This window comes from Pleurodeles waltl, chromosome 10 (genome assembly GCF_031143425.1).
Source record: "Pleurodeles waltl isolate 20211129_DDA chromosome 10, aPleWal1.hap1.20221129, whole genome shotgun sequence".
NCBI classification, from domain to species: Eukaryota; Metazoa; Chordata; class Amphibia; order Caudata; family Salamandridae; genus Pleurodeles; species Pleurodeles waltl.
The window spans coordinates 104,386,985-104,407,232 of NC_090449.1; the positions used below are offsets into that span (position 1 = coordinate 104,386,985).

General features: G+C 44.7%; 1 protein-coding gene across 1 annotated transcript in view; it reads right to left on the reverse strand.

Moving 5' to 3' along the window:
- The window catches only part of BAIAP3 (BAI1 associated protein 3), a 976,697-nt gene that overhangs the window by 334,007 nt on the left and 622,442 nt on the right, over positions 1–20,248 (reverse strand). The gene's annotated exons all lie outside the window — the stretch shown is intronic.

Consider the following 20,248-nt stretch of genomic DNA (forward strand, 5'->3'; position numbering starts at 1 on the left):
GCGGGTGGGCATAAAGCCACATTGGTCAGGATGCACCAGAGTGGGCATTACTGTTTTCAATCTAGAGGCAAGGATCGAAGAGAGCACCTTGACCTCAGTGTTTAAGAGTGAGATTGGCCGGTACGCCGAACAATGTCGTGATGGGGGTTGGGTTTTGGGGATCACTACAACCGTGGCTTGATCGATCCCAACGGGGAAGCGGCCCAGTCTCTCAGCCTCCTCGTACATGTTAAGAAGGTGTGGACCCAGAATGTCACTGCATTTCCTGTATAACTCTGCTGGGAACCCGTCAGGACCAGGGGTCTTACCCGATGCCAGGCTGGAGATCGCGTTGGTGATTTCTTCGAGGCTAATAGTTTCGTCCAGCCTGTCTCTTGTCTCCGAGGGGACCTTAGGAAGGGTAATGTCGTTTAGAAGGGGAGCATCTCTCTCAATGATCGGGCGGGGGTGCCTCGCATATAGGCTGGCATAATACGAGGCAAAACTGCGCAATATCAATAGGTGTTTTGGTGAGGGTGCCCGAGGCATCTAAAATCTCTGGGATAACTCTGTTGGCCAGAGGACGGGTGGCCAACCAATGCAAGAGCTTCCCATTTTTGTCTCCCCAGCCATATATTCGGGCAGTGGAAGCTCTCCAGATATGTTTAGCCGATTCTAGCATTATGTGTTTGATTTCGCCTCTGACTAAGGTCAGTTGTCTCGTGGTAGGGGCAGACGGCGAGGTCGCTTGTTGGCACTCCAGCCTTAAGGCCTTGGCCTCCAGCTTGGAGACCTGAGAATTCCGATCCCTTTCGCGGGAACGGAGGAGGTATTTAGCTTGCCCTCTAAGGGTGGCCTTACATGCTGCCCATAGTGTTCCTGGAGACTGGACTGATCCCGTATTCAGGTCGAAGTATTGGGTAAGGTGAGTCGTGACCTCGTGGGCATAGTCTTCGTCCTGCAAATACCAGGCATTCAGTCGCCACACCGGGCGCCTGGAGGGGTCTGTTCCGCCCAAACGAACACGTACTGGAGCATGATCTGAGACTCCACGAGGGAGTATCTCTGCCCCCGTAACGCTCGGGAGGTCCGTGGCGGGCATGAATATAAAATCTATTCTGGATTGCGTTTGGTGGGCAGCTGATGTGTGCGTGTATTGCCGCTCCCTGGGGTGCCAGGTTCTCCATACGTCACATAGGCCTAGGCTCTCGGTCCAGCTGTTGAGGGCCGAAGCCCTATTGGATCTACTGGCAGTGGCTCCGCCAGACACATCCAGGTTGGGGTCGAGAACGGCATTGAAGTCTCCTCCCAACAGGGTGGCCCCCTGGGGGAGCTCCGCCGTCACGCGTCGGAGCGAGAGTAGGAAGGGGTCCAGTCCCGCCGGAGGGGCGTACACACAAACAAGGTTTATTGGCGACCTGTGGAGCGTCCCTGTGGCTACTACGAATCTGCCCTGTGGATCGGATTGTGTGCCTGTAATCACCATGGGTAGGGAGCGGTGGAGTAGGATGGCCACACCCCTGGAGCCTCTAGAGAAGCCCGCATGGTATATTCTATCATAACCTCCTCGCATAAGCATGGGGCACCTAGTCCCGAGGAGGTGAGTTTCTTGCAAAAAAACCACTGAGGGAGAATATCTGCGAAGAGTGCTAAATACTGCTGACCGTTTGATCTTGTCTAGCAGGCCATTTACGTTCCAGGAGAGGACCTGAGTCAGTGTATGCCAATCGTGTGTTGCATAAGTATTGTACCAAATTGAGTGTCTGGTTGTGGATCTAGGGACGGCTGTTTTGAACTTAACAGTGAGATATTAAAATAACAAACGAGGTTAAGCGACTCGTTACGCTTAAAACTGGTTTCAAACCCCCCCCCCTAACTGCCCCCCTCCCCATACTCCCACCCCGGAAGCATCTGTCGCCCACATACCCAACCAGAACCAGATAGCCAGAATGACTATCGTTGGGGTGGAGTGGTGGACCCCTCCATTTAACCGGATCAACTGCAATTAGCGGCCGTGTGCCGAGGTAAGGTGCTGTGCGTCAGAGGGGCACAGCGTGACCAACGACGGCCCCCAAGGGGCCCGCATCTTAAAGGTTGAACAACCCGGGTCCCCCCCTGGGGGTCCCCCAGCAGGGGTCAAGTATGTTTCATTGTCAGTATTAATCAAGTGCCGGGGACTGGCTCAAGCGTCCGTCGTCCATCGCCTGGGCCGAGGCCCGAGGCTCGGGAGGGTCCGCACTTCCCTCGGTCTGTGAGTCTAAGTTCCGGGCCGTCTCATTGTCCACCAGAGTGACTGGGTCTTTTCCTTTTTTCCCCCTCCTCCGGGACCTGGTACGTCTCCGGCTCCTCCGGGGCCCCTCCGGGAGGGGGGGTCCCATCCGAAAGATCTTTTCAGTAGGACCCGGGGGGCCCCTCCGGGCTCCGACGCCCTCCTCTGTCAGCCAGTCCCATGCCTCTTCAGGTGTTTAAAAAAAATTAGCTTTCCCGGCTAAGAGGACTTTGAGTCTTGCGGGGAAGAGGAGCATGTAAGAGAGCTGCATTGCTCTAAGTTTTTGTTTAACCTGCTCATATGAACGACGGCGAGTCTGGACCTCACGGGTGTAGTCCGGGAAGATTAGGATCCTGTGGTTTTCCCAGTGGAGATCTTCCAGACGCCTAGCCTCCTTGAGGATGCTATCTCTGTCTTTAAAGTTGAGGAAGCGAGCAATCATCGGGCGTTTTGGGCCGCCCGGAGGGGGACGAGGGGCAAGTGCCCTGTGGGCTCGCTCAACCACAAACCAGGGCGAGAGGGACTGCTCCGGCATCCAGGTTTTGATCCAATTCTCTAGGAATTCGGAGGCTCCGCCGTCCTCTATGCCCTCTGGAAAACCAATGAAGCGCAGGTTGTTGCGTCTTGACCGGTTCTCCGCGTCCTCAGCGCGGCGGTGCAACTCTCCGGATCGAGTCATCAGCTGGGTTACCTTGGCTTTAAGGTCGGATAGGTCGCTTTCAGTCTGGGAGACTCTGGCCTCGACCTCAGTGATCCGGTTCACTGCGTTTCTGAGGTCCTGCCTAACAAGGCCCACGTCCTCCCGTACTTCCCCGATTTTGGTCTCTACAGCGGATTGCGAAGTTTGGATGGCCTGGAGGATGGCGCTCACTCCGTCCGGCGCCGGGCCCCCACTAGCCATGTCCCCCTCTCCCCGCTGTCCTGTCGGCGTCGTGAACTGGCCGATCTTTTGTTGAGAGGGTGGAGGTTGTTTGTTCGCCTTGTCTCTCCCCATCGTGGCGCAGGGGGGGGGAATCGGACAGGTTAAATCTTGCCGTGTTTTGATTTAAATCTTGGGCCTTGGTTCACTTGTTATGATTGGGAATCCACAAGGGTGGCTCGGATCCAGTCTCCCTGGATGTCGCAGTGTCCCAGGGTCGGTTCACGGCCTGTTTTTAGTCGCGTTGGTGGTCGGGCCATTCAGGTCAGCGGCCCCGTCGGGGAGGGTGAGATTGGCCCGCCGGCCCGCTTGTCGATAGCTGCTTGAAGAATTGATGGGGTCACCTCTGATCCCCCGCACGACTCAGGCATGCCACACGCTCCTGGCCCCCACCCCAAGTCAATCAAGGCACCGGGGTGGGGGGAGCGAATGGGAGCCGCGGGTGGGCATCCTCCTTACCACTGTCACGCTGTTCCTCCTCGTGCCAACAACGTCTCGCCTCCCTTCAGCGGGGCTCCGTGGGTCCTCTCCACCGACAGGTCAGTTGGGCGCCTGGAGGTAGTCCCGTTGGCGCAGGGCCCCTCTTCTTGGGCCGGGGCGGCGTTGCCTCCTCCAATCCGTGGGACTTCGCGCCCGGGGCGCAGCCCCAGCGCTCTCCAGGGTTCCCGGTGCGTCCCCCGTCCGGCGGAGCCTCCTCGTCGATCGTCTCTGTGTGGGCACCCCGGGGCCACCCTCTCGGTGCAGGGCCTCTCCCCCGAGCCGACGTCGTCCTCTCAGTCCGCGGGGCTCCGCGTGTGGAGCGTGGTCCCAATGCTCTCCCGGACTCCCGGCGTACTTCCGGTCCGGCGGGGCCCCGCGGGTCCCTCACCCCGGTGCCTTCGCGTGGGCTCCCAGGGGCGGCCCCGCTAACGTAGGGCCTTTTTCTCGGGCTGGGACAGGGCCGTCTCTTCCGTCCACGGGGCTCCACACGCGGAGCACGACCCAGCGCCCTCCAGGGCCCGCGAGGCGCCCCCAGCCCGGCGCCGCGGCGTCAGGAAGGGCAACAGCGTCGGAGCCGAATCAGCCACGGAGACCCCGTCCCAGCCGCCATTTTATTTTTCTTTCCCCCTCGGAGCCGGTCGGGCCGCGGCGGCAGATCGGAGCCTGCCTTTCGCCACCGCTCACCTCCACCGGCTCCTCGGGATCCAGGGATCACGGGGAGAGTCGAAGCGGCATCCCCCGCTCGGCAAAACCGCGTTAGCTATGGGCGGATGAAGGAGGGGTCCAGAGCACTCTCAGAGTGCGACCGCCATCTTGACGCCCGAAGCCACGCCCCTTCTCATTTTTAGGGAAGAAGGCGGCAGGCACAGGTCTGCACAGCAAAGCAGTAGTTCATCAAACAGCAGTCCTTCCTCCTGTCAGAGTGTCCACAGGCCCAGAAGTGTACTGAAGTGGTGTTGTTAGATGTCCAGTACTATACTAGTTGGGCCTTTGAAGTGGGGGTGACTGCAAAGACATGCCTTTGAAGTGTACAGACTCCCTGCCTTCCTGCCGTGGCTCCAGACTCACTATAGGCAGTTATGGAGCCCTTTGTGTGTGGACAGGACACAGCCAATTCAGGTGTGAGTGAAGCTATGCTCAGCTCCTTCCTCCCATCCTACCCAGGATGACCCATCATGGCCTATGTATGGCTGTCTAGGAAGAAATCGCAAAGCACAGCTGCCACCCCACTCCAGACATGTAATCAGAGACAGGCAATAGGGACCAAATGGCTAAAGTAAGAAAATGCCAACTTTCTAAAAGTGGCATTGCCAGAACTGGAATTAAAAATCAGAGCACCATAAGCTAGGATTTTTAATTGTGATTCCAGGGATAGAAAACGTATGGGGTTATTTCGTCCCATTTGGAAATTACGCTTATAAGGTGTAATATGGTAACTCCAATTTTATCCTATGGGACAGACAGGCCTTGCAGTAGTGAAACACAAATGTAAGAGTTTTTAACTACTAGGACATGTAAAATCTAAAAGTACACATCCAACTTTTCGATACACTCCACCCTCCCTTTGGGGCTGTCTAAGACCTACATTAGGGGTGACTAATATATATATATTAAAACGGACGGTTTGGGCCTGGCAGAATGTTGACTTTGCCAGATTGACATGGTAGTTTAAAACTGCACACACAGGCTCTATAGTGGCAGGTCTGGAGCATGTTTAAAAGGGCTACCTAAGTGGTGGCACAATCAGTGCTGCAGACCCACTAGTAGCATTTAATTTACAGACACCCAAATCTTTTGCCTTCACTCCGTGGTTTTTGCTGCATCCGTTTTTATTAGCATTAGGACTCTGTGCGCTTTACCCCTGCTAACCAGAGCTAAAGTGCATGTGCTCTCTCCTTTGAACATGGTAAAATTGGACTGCACCTAACTTTCATATTTTCTACTTGTAAGTCATTATTAAATGGTACTACCTGTACTTAGGATCTGTAAATCAAATGATACTAGTGAGCAGTATCACTCCTTGTGCCACCCACTAAACTAGCACTTTAAAATGTTTCTCAGGCCTGCCACTGCAGCCTGTAGTCCAGTTTTAAACTGCCGTTTTGACCTGGCAAAAAAAGTATTTTCTCTGTCCTGAAACCTTCCTTTTTTATACTTATAAGACCCAAAGGCTCACAGGGCACGGTGCACTGCATTTAAAATGTAGGTCATGTATGATTAAATGTTCCATGTCCTGAGAGAGAATAGTTCCTAAAATCGTTTTTCATTTTTGTTAAGGCGTATCTCTCCCATTGACTAACACTAGGTTACCTTCTATCATTTACTAAGTGCTAACTTTGGACTTAGAGTATATAAAGATGTGCTGTTTACACTTAAAAGAATTGGAATTTTAAATCCTCTTTAATGGTTAAAGCATGTTTTAAGTCAAAAATCTGAAAATACCACTTTTGCAAAGTTGGCATATGCCTTTGAAAGGCTCGACTGTTGAGGTTTGTACTTTCAAATAGGGAGACAAAGAGAGTTTAATGTGGAAAGGCTGCCTCATTCTGACAGAATGGCTGGGGAGGAGCTGTACCCTGCCCCACATACACTTCAAGGGGCTTTGCAAACAGCATACAGAAAGGAAACTAACACCAGTCCTGCCCTGTCTCTTGTCACTCCAGACATTTTGGAGCCTTGACCAGTAGAAGAACTTTAGGGAACCAGGTATGGGGGGTAGGGCAGGGAGTCAAACCACAAAAAGCCTGGTAGCAGTAATATATATTGGACCCCAAGTGCCACTCATCAGAACACTACTGAATCTGTGGAAGATTCAGAGGAAGGACTGCCCTGCTGCCAGAGGACTGCCCTGTTGCTTGAAGGACTGCTTTGCTGTCTGAAGAAGAAAGAATGTAGCCTCTCTTTTTCATGTAGCATACATTCTTTCTTGCAAGCAAATTATTGAACCCTGCATGGAAAGTATAACTTGTTCACTTGAAGGCGGTCACCATTACCAAAATGTGGATGTGTGGTAAGGTGAAACTTAGTATTAAATTCATCCCAGGTAGGAAGGGTCATGCTGGTAGGTGTAATTGCATATATGTTTGGGGGGTGTCTGTTGTTTTGGGATTTGCAGATTAAGTCCCATAAAGAAAGGCCTGCTATGGCTGTGTCCCTATTCAGCCTTGGCTTTACAGACTCCTGTGCACTTAATTTGGCTAGTATTCATAAGTGGGAGGCTAGATAATATGTCTAGACATCTAGTATGGCCAAGCCGCCACTCATCTAAGGACATATAGAGAATTTAATATGCCACCCATGCCTTTCCCCTCTCTAAACGTGTTTTAGGAAGACACTTCTTAACGTGGTACAAAAGAGTCTGGGTATCATTATTGGTGAAGCTTGGAACAAACAGAGAAGACTCAGCAGTACTTTCATTTTTAGGGCATTGATGCAGCCCATCCAAGAGATTGGAAGGGAGGTCCATCATCGCAGATCATTATTTATCTTTTTAACCAAGGGAGTGAAGTTGAATGGATATAGGACCGATATATTTGCGGAGATTTTAACTCCCAGATACGTAACTTGCATGTCCACTCACTACAATCTAGTGATTCCATAGTTCTCGTTATTGTCTCCTCCGGAAGAGTCAAGTTTAGTATTTCAGATTTTATAGTATTTATCTTAAAGCAGAACACATTTGCATAAATATCTAAGTGGGCGTGTAGCTTAGGGATAGAAGTCTCTGGTTCTGTAAATACATTGTCAGCAAAAAGCAGGATTGTATGCTCCTTCCTACCAAACTTTAAGCCCATGACCTCCCTCTCCTCCCTGATATGTGAAACAAATGGTTCCATTGTGAGTGCAAAGGGAAGAGGGAATGGTGACATCCCTGACGAGTGCCTCTACTCAAATATAGGAAATAAGATGTATTGCCATTAAGCAATATATGTAATGTTGGAGCTTGATAACCTGCCAATATATAGATGGAAAAGATGGGCCAAAGCCTACTTTTTCCAACACCCGCTCAAGGAAGCCCCAATCTACCTGGTTGAAGGCTTTTTTTTAGCCCTGCTGGAGTAGTTGTCTTCTTCATCCTTTCAGCCATGTGAATCAACCTTCTAATGTTATTGTGTGTTTGTCAGTGTATAAGAACTCCTGACTGGTCACAATAAACCAAGTAGGAAATGACTGTTTTAAAGTGAATTGGCAAGTATTTTAGTGTAGATCTTAATGTCGAGAGTTAAGAGGGCTTTAGGCCTGTAAAATGAATATCTAAATGGGTCCTTCTCCTGTTTGTATATGAGGTTAATTGCTGCCTCAATCATTGTTCGAGCTACCTTGTTAGTCAATGTGATGGAGTGTTAGGAGGATGGGAGTCAATTGGGCCCTAAAGTGTTTATAATAATTGGCTGTGAAACCATCTGGCCCAGGGGCTTTGGAATTTTAAGGAATTTAATCATTTGGTGTATATCTTCCTTAATTGTGGGCTCCTCAAGTGTTTTGTATTAATGAGGAGTGATTTTTGGAAGCTGACAGACCTGCAAGTAATTCACTTGAATGGCATGTGGCAGTCAATCCACAGTGTATAATCAAGTATAAAAGGCAAGGAAGTCTGCTAGTTTTTCTTTCTTGTTGAAAACTTTAGTACTGTCGTCTCAGATAATGTCTTTTTTATAAAGGCCTTTTCCTGTTCAACTCTTAGCTTTCAGACTACCGGAGGAACAACTTTATTTCTCTGAGCTAAGTATGCCTGTTTTAGTTTTATTATTGCCAGTTCACCTTGTTGTTGTCCAGTGAACATATCCTACCTTGTAATGAAGTGAAAACTCTAAGGCTTTTACATGTGGGGGATGTTCTATACTCTACTTTTCTTTTCAATTTTAATTCGAGGTCTTTCCATACTGTTGAGCAAGTTATTTAAGATAGGCCACTTTGCTTATGTAATTTCCCCTTAAGACCACCTTAAATATCTCTCAAAGGAGATTAACTGAGGTTTTGGGAATATCATTATTTTGAAAGTAATCAGTGATATAGGTTTTAATATTGTTCCAGAGAACTGGGTCTCTCAACAGTTATGGATGTAAAGTCCATCTGCTGCTCCAGGTTAAGGTAGTGTCAGGACATGATCTGAGGGTATCTAAGCAATTATACCTATATCAGATCTAAAACAAAATTGAAAGACAGAGATGAAGATGAATATGTAATCTATACTAGAGAAAGTTCCATGAACTTGTGAGAAAAATATGTAGTCTTTATCATTTATGTGTTGCTTCCTCCGAATATCATGTTAGCCCAATTCTCTAAATTCTCTAAAGCCTTCCGAGAGTAAGGTCACTTCACCAGTTCTAACGAAGGGTTCCATGTTGCAATAAAGTCCCCCATTAGAATCATTTCACCCTCAGCAAAGCCTGCATTGTGTCTAGAAATTTGTGAAGAAAATCATCCTGACTGTGTTTGGTGAGTAATCCACTGCCAGTTTGAGGAGTGTTGCCTCTACCACTTCCTTAACCAGGATATAGCTACCCTCTCTGTCTTTCTGGTCGCAATTTTGCTAAATGGGTGCTTTCTGTGTAAGGAGAGGGCTACTCCAGTATGTTTAATCTGATTTGACTAATAAAAGGCACCTAGTCCCTTTACATTCAATTATACCATTTTAACCATGGAAATGTGAGCGTAAAATATTTTTTTCTCTGTCTGACATATTCAGCCACTTGCACACCAGTTTATCTCTAGAGCTATATAGTTCATGACATTGTTTGTCAATACAATATGTGGTGACAGCAGGTAGAGCAATTTCTGTATATTTTATCTTCCTCACGAGCAACCCTGAACAATAAGATAACAAAACCAAAAACAATAAAGGATGCGATAACCTCATGGTGCACTGAGGGACATTGAACAAGAGTCAAGGTCTCCACCCTCCCCCAGTATTTAATGCATCAGCATCATGTGATCATCCGGTCTAGTCTAATTTTTGCAGATTCAAATCCAATAATGGAGGTGAGCAAAAGGTTGATGTAATTCTCAAGGTCCGTGCCTTTCCCCCCTTACAACGGCTCCGAATATGCAGGTTGTCTCTTGGTGATTTATTTTCAAGTTTGCACATTTGTCCATCAAGGTCAAACATTGGGATTGAAAATTTGCTAGTTGTTGTTCCACCTCCATAACTCTAGAGCCAGGTGAGTTGATATTGGATTGAAGTATTGCAATCTTTTCATCCACGTCGGATCGGAGGAGGGAGAGCTCCCTAAATAAATCAGCTTTGAGGTTCTCCCTAGAGTTAGTCTTAAAGGTCTCTGGGCTAGCCAGCAGGTCTGCTTTCATTAGAGCAATGTCTATTGTCACCCCACCTCTTGTAGCCTCAGTCTAATTACTGATGATTTTCTCCTTAGAGGAGGGTTTGATTTCGAAGAATCCTGTAACTTGTCTCTTAGACTACCTTTTGTGCAGCATGAGCTGATTGGGAGAGGTAATAAAGTCTCACACTGTCCCGGTTTCCCTTGTGTTATAAGTCAGTTCGCCTGGGGACCACATTCACCAAAACACCATCCTTGTTATAGCTTTGTGTCTCGCTGGGCTTGGGTGTGCATTAGTAGTAGGGCTTCCAACCATCCATGTAGGAGATCCCTGTGTTCCTGGAGGGCTTGATGATAAGGTCAGTGAGTCCTCCCTACTTATCACCAAACGATTATTCCTTCAGTTTTAAATTCACCTAGGTGGGAAACAGCGGAGATACCCCTCAAGTGGCCAGGAGAGTCAAAGAGCACAATCCATTGGTAGCCAACCCCCCCAGTTATGTTCTGGGGAGCTAACGGCATAGTTGTATCTCCACTGATCTTGGTAGCACTAAGTAACCTGCGCCCGGGCATTAGGTTCATGGTATCTGAGTCCTCGGCGGAGGTAGGGTAGGGTGTCTCATTCTCGATGGATATGTATTGCAATAAGAATGCCCCATTTACCAGCTCTTTTAGGTGCACAAATTTGAGTTTCAGGGTTTCCTTGACTGAGCATGTCTAGCTGTAGTTCCCTACTTGATGGCTGTGGGCTTGGGTACTGTGTAAACTCTTCTGCGGTCTCCTGGCCATCCCCGGTTGCTAAGCCTGGTCTCTTCAAGTGTGCGCAGCTGCCTGTGCTTCCTCCTTTCTACACCCTGGTGATCCAGATGAAGACATCACTCCCCCAGGGCTACTGGTCGCAACCTCTTTAGAACGCTGTCTGTCGCGGGGCGCTGCCATTATTTTGACTGCACCGCCGATAGCGCAAGCTCACAGTTGAGCTCGCTAAACTGCATAAGCTCCACTGATATCAATAATCCCACCAAGCTCCACTGTGTTGTTAAGGCACCTGCAGCTGGGAATGTTAACCTTTACCAGCGGGACTCCACAGCGGAGCTTCACTAGTGTGCGGCAATCTTTGTCTTCCCCAGCAAACTTTTTTAACGAGTGTTGATGTTTAATTAGTTCAGTTTTTAGTTTCACTTGTATTGTGCATGAGGGACTCTTGCACCACACTTTACATCCCCTTTTTTACTCAGGTTGTGTTTAAGTTACATTTCTTTTCTTTGTATCCTTGAAAGAATGTGCCTGCTATTCTTTCCTGCTTTCTATGTGTTCACAATATGGTTTCTTAGCCCTCTGTTTCATTACAGATGGTTTGGGGTGGAACTATAGGCCTCTTGTTAGCTCCTCGTTCCATATTGGATGACCGCTTGCCTGGAGGCCATCTAAATGGAGGCTGAACAGGATGAGGAGGCTACTGGGGATGCACAAGGGGTGTGCTGCTGACGTGCTGGAAAAATGCCTTTCGTTAGCCTGCCTTTCACTTTTTGCTTTTAACTGACTCATGGAATTCAGAGGAGGAGGAAAAGAAAGACAATCACTCACCGAAATCATTTTGGTGAGTCATTCTTGTCTTTCTTTTCCTTCTTCTCTAATTACATGAGTCCGTTATAAGCGAGCAGGGAAGCATTTTATTGTCCTGTCACCCTTCAGTGGGTGAGATGTAACTTACTGGACGAGACTTGCTAACCTCATATTAAAGGGCAAGAAAAGACTGACTGCTGCTTTTTTGCAGATGGGGTCTACAGTTAAGAACCATGAGTTAATTAATGCACTTTTTTTTAATGAAGACCTATAGTTGTTTTTAGTACAGACATGGCTGACAGGTGACCGTAGTTCCTTGATACATGCTATAGTGCCAAATAGTTTTTAATTGGTGCATTCTGACAAAAAAGGAAAGTACTCCCCCACCACGAATCTCCCAGGGTCATGAACAAACCTTCTCAGCACTTTGACTGATTGAAAACCTTGATCTAGAAAACTAGAAGTAGAAAACAAATAACAACCCTAGGATACATCTTACTTTACTGGCCACAGTCCCAAGGTTTTAATGTTTTGAACTAGAATGTGTAGGAAGCATATGAAAAACGTATTATATTAGGGAATTTTAATATGGGATGAAATGGTAGACAATACGCGGACATAATTTTGAACTTCATGAGTTTAAAGGCCTTGCTCAGTAGGTTGTTTGACCAACACAGGTGGCGTGTCATATGCCAGATTTAATTTACAGTACCCTTGATCACACATAGTTTAAGTACTCACTAGACCTTCCTCAAAATGTATACCTACCATGGCTTCAAAAAAACATAAACATTCAGTAGCCCATTAAAAACTGCAGTTCATCAATAAATCTTTGAACTCTTGGGAGGTGCCACTAGAATTCAAATCTGGTGTAATTTGTCCCCTTGTTGAATGCAGAAGATGTAGCGAACAATAGACCTAGCTCTCTGCTGACGTATATCAATAAATTACTTGAGAAGGTTGCAACATCACAAATGCAAACTTTTGCAGAAACAGTCTACTGGATGATGCCCAAGGGGGTGTAGACCTGGACTAGGTATTGAACCTACAGGTACTTCTCTGATTGTTGTTCTGCATGCGGTTGTCGATAGTGGCGGAGCAGGGGCAGTAATTTTATTAAATCTGTCCGCTGCCTTCGACACCATCGACCACCACACACTCATTCATCCTCTTTCATATGCCATAGGTGGCATACCGCTATGGTGTACTGAATCATTTTTAATAGGTCGACTGTAAACTTTACTGATGGTTACCTTTTCATCAGCAGATAAATTCCTCAAAGGTCATCACTTTCTCCTCTTGTCTTTAACCTGTATTTGAGCCTGCTGACCAGACTACCGTTTCAGTTTAAAGTCATTACACACATCTATGCAAACGACCCCTAGTTCATCTTCAGCCTGCAACAACATCTAACTGTGTATATTAGACCCTAAGTCAGTGCTCGAAGCAACTCATACTTGGATGGACAAAGACATTTTAAAGTTAAACCCTGCTAGGTCAGAGATTGTATTTACTTGTAACCAAGCATGTAAGAAATTGGAATACTGGATGAGGCGGGGAGGGAAACCTTTCTCAAACAGCAACGACACTTCTCTGATAGGGTGAAGTCACAAGCAGCCCTAAATTAATCTGTGCTTAACTGTCTGATAGCTTGGCACAAAAGCAGTCAGGTTTACTTACAGGCAAAGTGTAAAGTATTTATACAGTTCTTCCAACAGTAATAACGTGAAACATGACACATGACAAATCCCACACCAATCTGGAAATATAGAGTAAAGTTTAATAAATAAATTAAGACCAAAATGACAAACATCCAATCAGTACAGCTGGAGATGTGAAATTTTAAAGATTTAAGTGACAAATAGCATCAAAAAGCACAAAGCGCAACTCACAGCTATCTGATTGTGCTAGAACGGGTGAAAATCACAACTGTAGGCTGACCTTAATGGAGTGTGAGCTGGATACAGGGACCAGGTAGGTTCCACTGAAAGAGGTACCTTCACATTCCAGTGCAAAGAGGTCCGTTCGCAGTGGAAGGGTCCTTGAGGAGCAGGTAGAGTGTTGCGGATGGCCATTGAAGGAGTGTGGAGAGCAGGCCAGGCATCACCGCTGTAGAGCAAGGAGTCTGTTGGGTGTCTTGGATGGTCCTGGCTGAAGCTTCATGTTGATGTCCTAATGAGCTGTTGTTGATGCTGTAGCACGAAGTGCAGATATTGCATTGCCTGGAGACGTTGATGGTCGCTCTAGCGCTAAAATTCGGGTTCTCCAGAACTCCCCTTTGGCGACTAGTTAGGGCCTCAAGATCCTGACATGAATGCACACATTTGCAAGGAGCCCAAAAACATCAGGGGAGCTCAACTGAGGCCACACAAAGGGTCCAGGACTTGAAATGCACTATTTATGGGGTCAGGAACACACTCCACCACAGGCCAGCAGGGCTCAGGAAGGTCCAGTTGTAGGTCAAGGAAGCAGGTCAGCTGGGCAGTTGTAGAGAGTGTCTGGAGCTTGTTCTGGCCCTTTAGCTCACAACAGGAGGGCAGATGACTGCCTCATGGGGTCACTTCAATCTGTGAATAATGGTGCAAGTTCAGTCTTCCTTTTCAGCAAGCAGGGCAGCAGGCAGCAGAGCAGCAGATTAACAGGGCAGCTGAGTGGCAATTGTTCTGGCATTAAATCAGCACAGCAGTCCTTCTTCTGTGGTATCCACAGGTCCAGGAGTGTACTGAAGAGTTGGGATTTGAGGTCCAATATTTATACCTAATACCCACTTTGAAGCTGAGGTCATCTCCCTTTCAGACAGAACCTTTGTCATGTGCAAGTGTGTTAACTGACAGCTCCTCCCCCTTGTTAACTCTGAGTGGCCCATCCTGCCAACACCTAACTCTTTTTGTCTCACAGTCTGGGAACAATACACAAAAACCAACAGCCAGATACACATAGTCACGTGATCCGGGGCCAGGCTGCAGGCACCAAATGGTTAGGACAAGAAACATGCCAACTTTCTAAAAGTGCTATTTTCAGAATTGTGAGTACCAATCCGACTTTATCATTAAGGAGGTCTTTTAATTATAATTCTTTAGATGACAAATTCAACCTCTCAACCTGCTCCCAATTGAAAGTTATCACTTATTAAATGTAATAAGATACCCCAATTTAATCATAGGGAAGAGTAGGCCTTGCAGTAATACAAAATGTATTTAGGAGCTTTTCACTACTAGGACATGTAAAACATAAAAGTACATGTCCAACTTTTTAAATACACAATACCCTGCCCCATGGGCTGTCCAGGGCCTACCCTAAGGGGGACATAAATGTGTTAAAAAGGAAGGTTTAGTCCTGGCAAAAGGTTTATTTTGCCCGGTTGAAATGTCAGTTTGAAACTGCACACACAATCTGCAATTGCCAGCCTGGGACATGTATGAGGACTGCTTTAGTGGGTGGTACAATGGGTGCTGCAGGCCCACTAGTAGCATTTAATTTTCAGGCCCTGGGCACAGGTAATACCACTTTCCTAGGGATTTACAAGTAAATTAAATGTGCCAATTGGGTATAAACCAATTCTACAATGTTTAATTGTGAGAGTACAAGCACTTTAGCATTGGTTAGCAGTGATAATGTGCACAGAGTCCCAAGGCCAACTAAAACAAATTCAGTAAAAATAGGAGGGGTGAAGGCAAAACATTTTGGGACACCCCTGCAGAGAGGGACACAACAAAGTAAATCTACTGGAAATTTCTCTGTGGCCAGTAGGGGAATGTGTCCAACACAAGTTGCCCAGTACGGGTAATCTAGGTGTAGTGGTGGATGCAGATATAAACACTGAACATGAACTCCTAATGATGATCACAAATTGCTTCTATCACATAGGCATTCTTTGGCCTATCATACTCTTCTTTTTTCACAGTCACAGTAGCCAGTGCATTCATCCAATCCTATATTGTTTTATAAGTCTACTTAATTGCAAAAAATAGAATGCCATGCCTAGAACTCTTTTCAATCTCAGGTGATCTAAAAGTCTTGCGATATATTTGTCAATTTCATTGGATGACAGTGACGAAAACAATCAATTTCAAGAAAGCTGGAGTGATTTGCAAGCTTTCTTATAGAATAGGTCCTAGATTTTTTTAAATGCACCAATCTGATGCCTAAGATCTAGTACCTAAGAACTACTTTCCCTTAATTAAAATTCAAGAGATGGGGCGGAAACCCTTTTTGAGTTCTTGGTGCAAAGACCTGGGATCAACTACCAGAGGAAATCCAAGGGGAATCAGGTCTGTTAAAACGTATGAAGGCTCTCAAAATCAGTTTTTTAATAGAAAAGTGGGTAATAGTCACAGCTGGCAATGTCTCTGTTTTAGTAGCCAAAGAAAGATTTACAGCACCAAGAGATTCTTCGTACGTGAAAATATATTATTCATGGCAACAATTATTTTGCAATTTAATGCTGTGCAAACTGTGTCTGGGCATCAGAGAACTAACTGTACTAAAGTTTCCAAAAGATAAGTGTGAGAGAGCCTTGGATGCCAAAATGATTAATACCATGTAGGAGAAAATATGAACTAACAGTAAAGACATATTTACCATTCAAAACAGGGTCATGTATTGAGCATTACTACGCGGAAATAAGGGGCAATTGGCGCTGTTCTAAGCTGATTCTTCTCTTTTTCCAGAAGTGCCCCTTGCACTGCATGCTAATATATGAAAAGACAGCAGTGAAAGGGAACGTTCCACTACAGATATGATGTTACAGTATGGTACACCTGAGAATATTTTGTTATTGCTCTGATTATACCATTAAATCAAGAATAACTTGCTATTACCATCGATAAAAATGATTGTTTTTAAGAACTGTCAGTCTGCATTTCGTGAGACAGAGTCCATCATATTTAAATATGTTAGTCACTTGTGATGCTTTCTAGCTATAGGAGTATGCAACTTGGCATATATTAGTATGTGCACTATAAATGAAACATGTACACTTTGATTCCATTTAACCTGAACATTGGAAGTCTATGGCAAGCAAAATATCTCCCTTCATGTATTAAGCCAAATTATCAAATAGTTTTTTGGTAACTGAGAAAGCTCTTTATTATTGTGGTGCATAAATGCCAAATACTTTTGAACTGAGCCAAGTGAAACCACAAGAAAATAATCTGCTGTTGGAATACTACCCTTAATAATGGTGCACCAAGTATAAGTGTGAATTTGTATAAAAAGCCATTATCATTGGGCATCAATGTGTTTTAAGAAAAGAAAACATAATATTGAATATATACCTGCTAGTGCAAGAAGTGTATCCCCATAGAGAATCAGTTGTAAAAAAATACAATCTCTTGTTCAGGCTGGTGCCAAATATCAAGGATGGCCCCAGTTACTCCACCTGTAAAAGTGGCAAATTGCACTGTTGTGGATAAAATCCAACAATGTGAGAACTTTGAAGTGATTTTACAGATCCTGGTCCTTGTGCAGGCAGAGAAGCAAGCTGTTTGTATATTTAGTATTGATTAGGCCTACTATTTCAAAGGAGAAAAGATCAAGATTGCTCAATGTTCTGTATTGAGCCACAAGAGGTATGATGTGCATTGCTTAAACCCCAAAATATTCCAGAGACATGGCCTAGAAGACAGGTATTTTTTATCGTTGTCTAATATCAAGTCTTGCTGCAGAAATTTGAAGATAAACATTTGTCCGGGGCACTGACTTGTAGACATCTGACATCCATACGAAAAGCTGGGAGTTTTTTTTTTAATACCCACCAAATCATCTTCTTTTAGCAGCCCTAGTAGGTCCTAGAGTTAATGCCAGGAGGTGTGTACTTCTTTGTTTGAAGACACACTTCCAAGAGAGAATGGCCAATTTTTTCCCTGTATTATTGTGATCTTTTAATGTCATTAATATTACAGCCCTTGTAAGAAGGAGGTGCTCTTTGTTGCATTCTATAATGGAAATCTACAGCGGTGATCATATTAGTATGAGTGAATAATCTTTATTTGCATGATTATTTAAAACCTTTGCAAAAGCACAATAGACGAAAATGCATTAAAACTACAAACAAATTAAAATTGCACTTCATAATAAAACGCTGTATCCTTTGCGCCATCTATCGTCATGCCATTACCTAAAGTTCTTTTAGACTAGAGTTTACTTAAATCACAAGACTTGGTTGTTGTTATAAAATTCTAAATGGCATGAAGATCATCTTTAAAATATAACATGCCCCGTCTTGCAATACATATTAGTAACTCATTACCTAAAAAAGAGTCCCTGCTCCTATTAAGAATGTAAAATCAGGGTGCACTTACAAGAGCTTATTAGAGGGGATTATGTAATAGACGCCGCTATATGTATGGAGTATACAGGCCAGCACAGCATAAATTCCATGATTGTTATAAGCATACAAATATAATTATTACCCAAAAGGAGTGTAGTAAGAATACCAAAAATGGAAAATAAAATAAATCTGTAACAGTGTGTATAAAAGTTTGCTAAAAGACTTTAAAACGGAGAAACAGGTACCCTGAGTTCAAAAAACACCACCATTCGGCTCATACCCCATGTTCCAATGTACTGATGTTCAGGGTCTAAGTCAGATCGCATAAGTAAGTGCAGATGCGATGCGCAATTGCCCTCTTTGAAACTACTCATAGTCAGCTTTTAGGGGGGGGTGTCAACCACTTAGTTAACAACGTTATTTTGGGTGAGGCCTCCCCCTTTTTCATTTCTGTAAGTTGATGGGCATGTGCTAGCAGTAAGCTTTTCCTCAAAATAATGAAGAATTTCCAAAAACAGGCCACCTCCATGGGAGTCTCTGCAGCAAATATGTATTTAACAGCTTCTTTACATGTCCTTAGGCCATATTTCAGAAAATGAGATTTTAAAAGTCGATGTCTCTCTGAGGCTAAACCCAGGCAGCAGCATATTAAGTGACAAATGGATTCCGTGTGATAATTGCATAGAATACATTCCTGGGAGTGCTGCAACATTGATTTCCAACTGTCTCTAAGTTCCCAAGCCGCTAATGTTAGGAGTCGCATATGTAAAATGCTTTGAAAAGTTCGATCTCCCAGGGCTGCTTTCATATACGGCTAGAGGTTAGCGACACTGTACGACTCAGCTAAACCCTCTGCCTCCCTGATTTCCCAGATTATGGCAATATCCTTTTCTCTGGAGATTTGTGTTGTATGATCTTTCAACAACTTTTTTAGAAGGGCCTTCGATATTAGGGGATCCGATGAGTACGTGGGAACTAGATTAAAAAAAAACTCGGCATGCCTAAAATAGATGGCCCAGCCACTAGATTACTTTCAGTGAGCCCCTCAAACTGTCAATATTGGCCCTGGAGACACCATGAAATAACTTAATTATGATCAGATTAGTAGTACTTTAGATGCACTTTCCAGAAATACATATTTTAATATTAGATGATTTCACTAACCTTCCCAATGGGGAGACTTTCTGCATGAAAATCCCCCGCAGAACACATGTACGTGCAACTAACATTTCTTATTTACACTCTGAACCTGGACACACAAAATTAACATATAAATTAAAATACATATAGAGCATAAACATAGATATTGGTTATGAATCAAGTATGGCAATAAGGGTGGGAGTTAGACAAAGCCATGGAATGTTTTTATATTAGGAAGAAATATTCAAAGAAAAGGGTGGCTTAGAGTCACCAAATTTCTGAACAATACAGATGATTGCAAGTATTTGAATATTATGAAATGTTGTTTGATATGTTGCCGAATTGATATTTGATATGGGGAGTTCGTTTTTAGAATTGACAGTGCTTTTGCGCTCATCATGATTTGTTAATAGTGTCATAGACAGAAAGAATTTGAGGTTTGTATTTGTAAAAAACAAAACTCTTCATGCAAAAGATGAATCCATACATAGCGGGTATTCTGCTATAGAAAAACACTGAACTGGGCCCAGGAATCTGACAGGAATCCTATTAAAGACTTATATAGCTTGATTTTCAAGAAATCTGAAAATAGCATACTGCACTGCCCATAACCAATTAGAGACTGATGTAGTGTTGCATCCACTGAAGCGAAGTGATAGATCCTCAGGGGAATTCAAAAATTGGTTTTAATTCACCATGAAGGAAGGAAGGCGAAAGAAAGAAGGAAGGAAATTCCTTTAGTCCCTGGCTATTACACCTAAGATGTTATAGTCAATATAACAGTGGACACTTCTGAAGAAGTATTGAATTTTACAGAAGGTGTTGCTTATCCTCTATCCTTACTCCTTTGTTCTCTTCTGTTTATATACACAACAATCATGAATTATATAATTTTTCACAAAATAAAATATTCCATTTCATGAAGCTATATTATCATTGAACACCCCTTTCTTACTAGAGTCCGATCTATGGGTATTAAGAGTCTCGTTACAACAGGATGAAAGACTTAGGGCCTGATTACAACTTTGGAGGAGGTGTTAATCCGTCCCAAATGTGACGGATATACCACCAGCCATATTACGAGTTCCATAGGATATAATGGACTCGTAATATGCCGGGTGGTATATCCGTCACATTTGGGACAGATTAGCACCTTCCTCCAAAGTTGTAATCAGGCCCTATATCATCAAATTGTGGTTCCTTTCTGAGAGATGTGCCTACGTCATTAGTAAGGAAGGAAATGAGGTAAAATAGGATTTTAGGTGATGATTGGTAAATATATAGATTTCTGTTCATGAAGCAGGTAGATATAAACCAGTACATGTAATATAAAAAATCTTGAATAC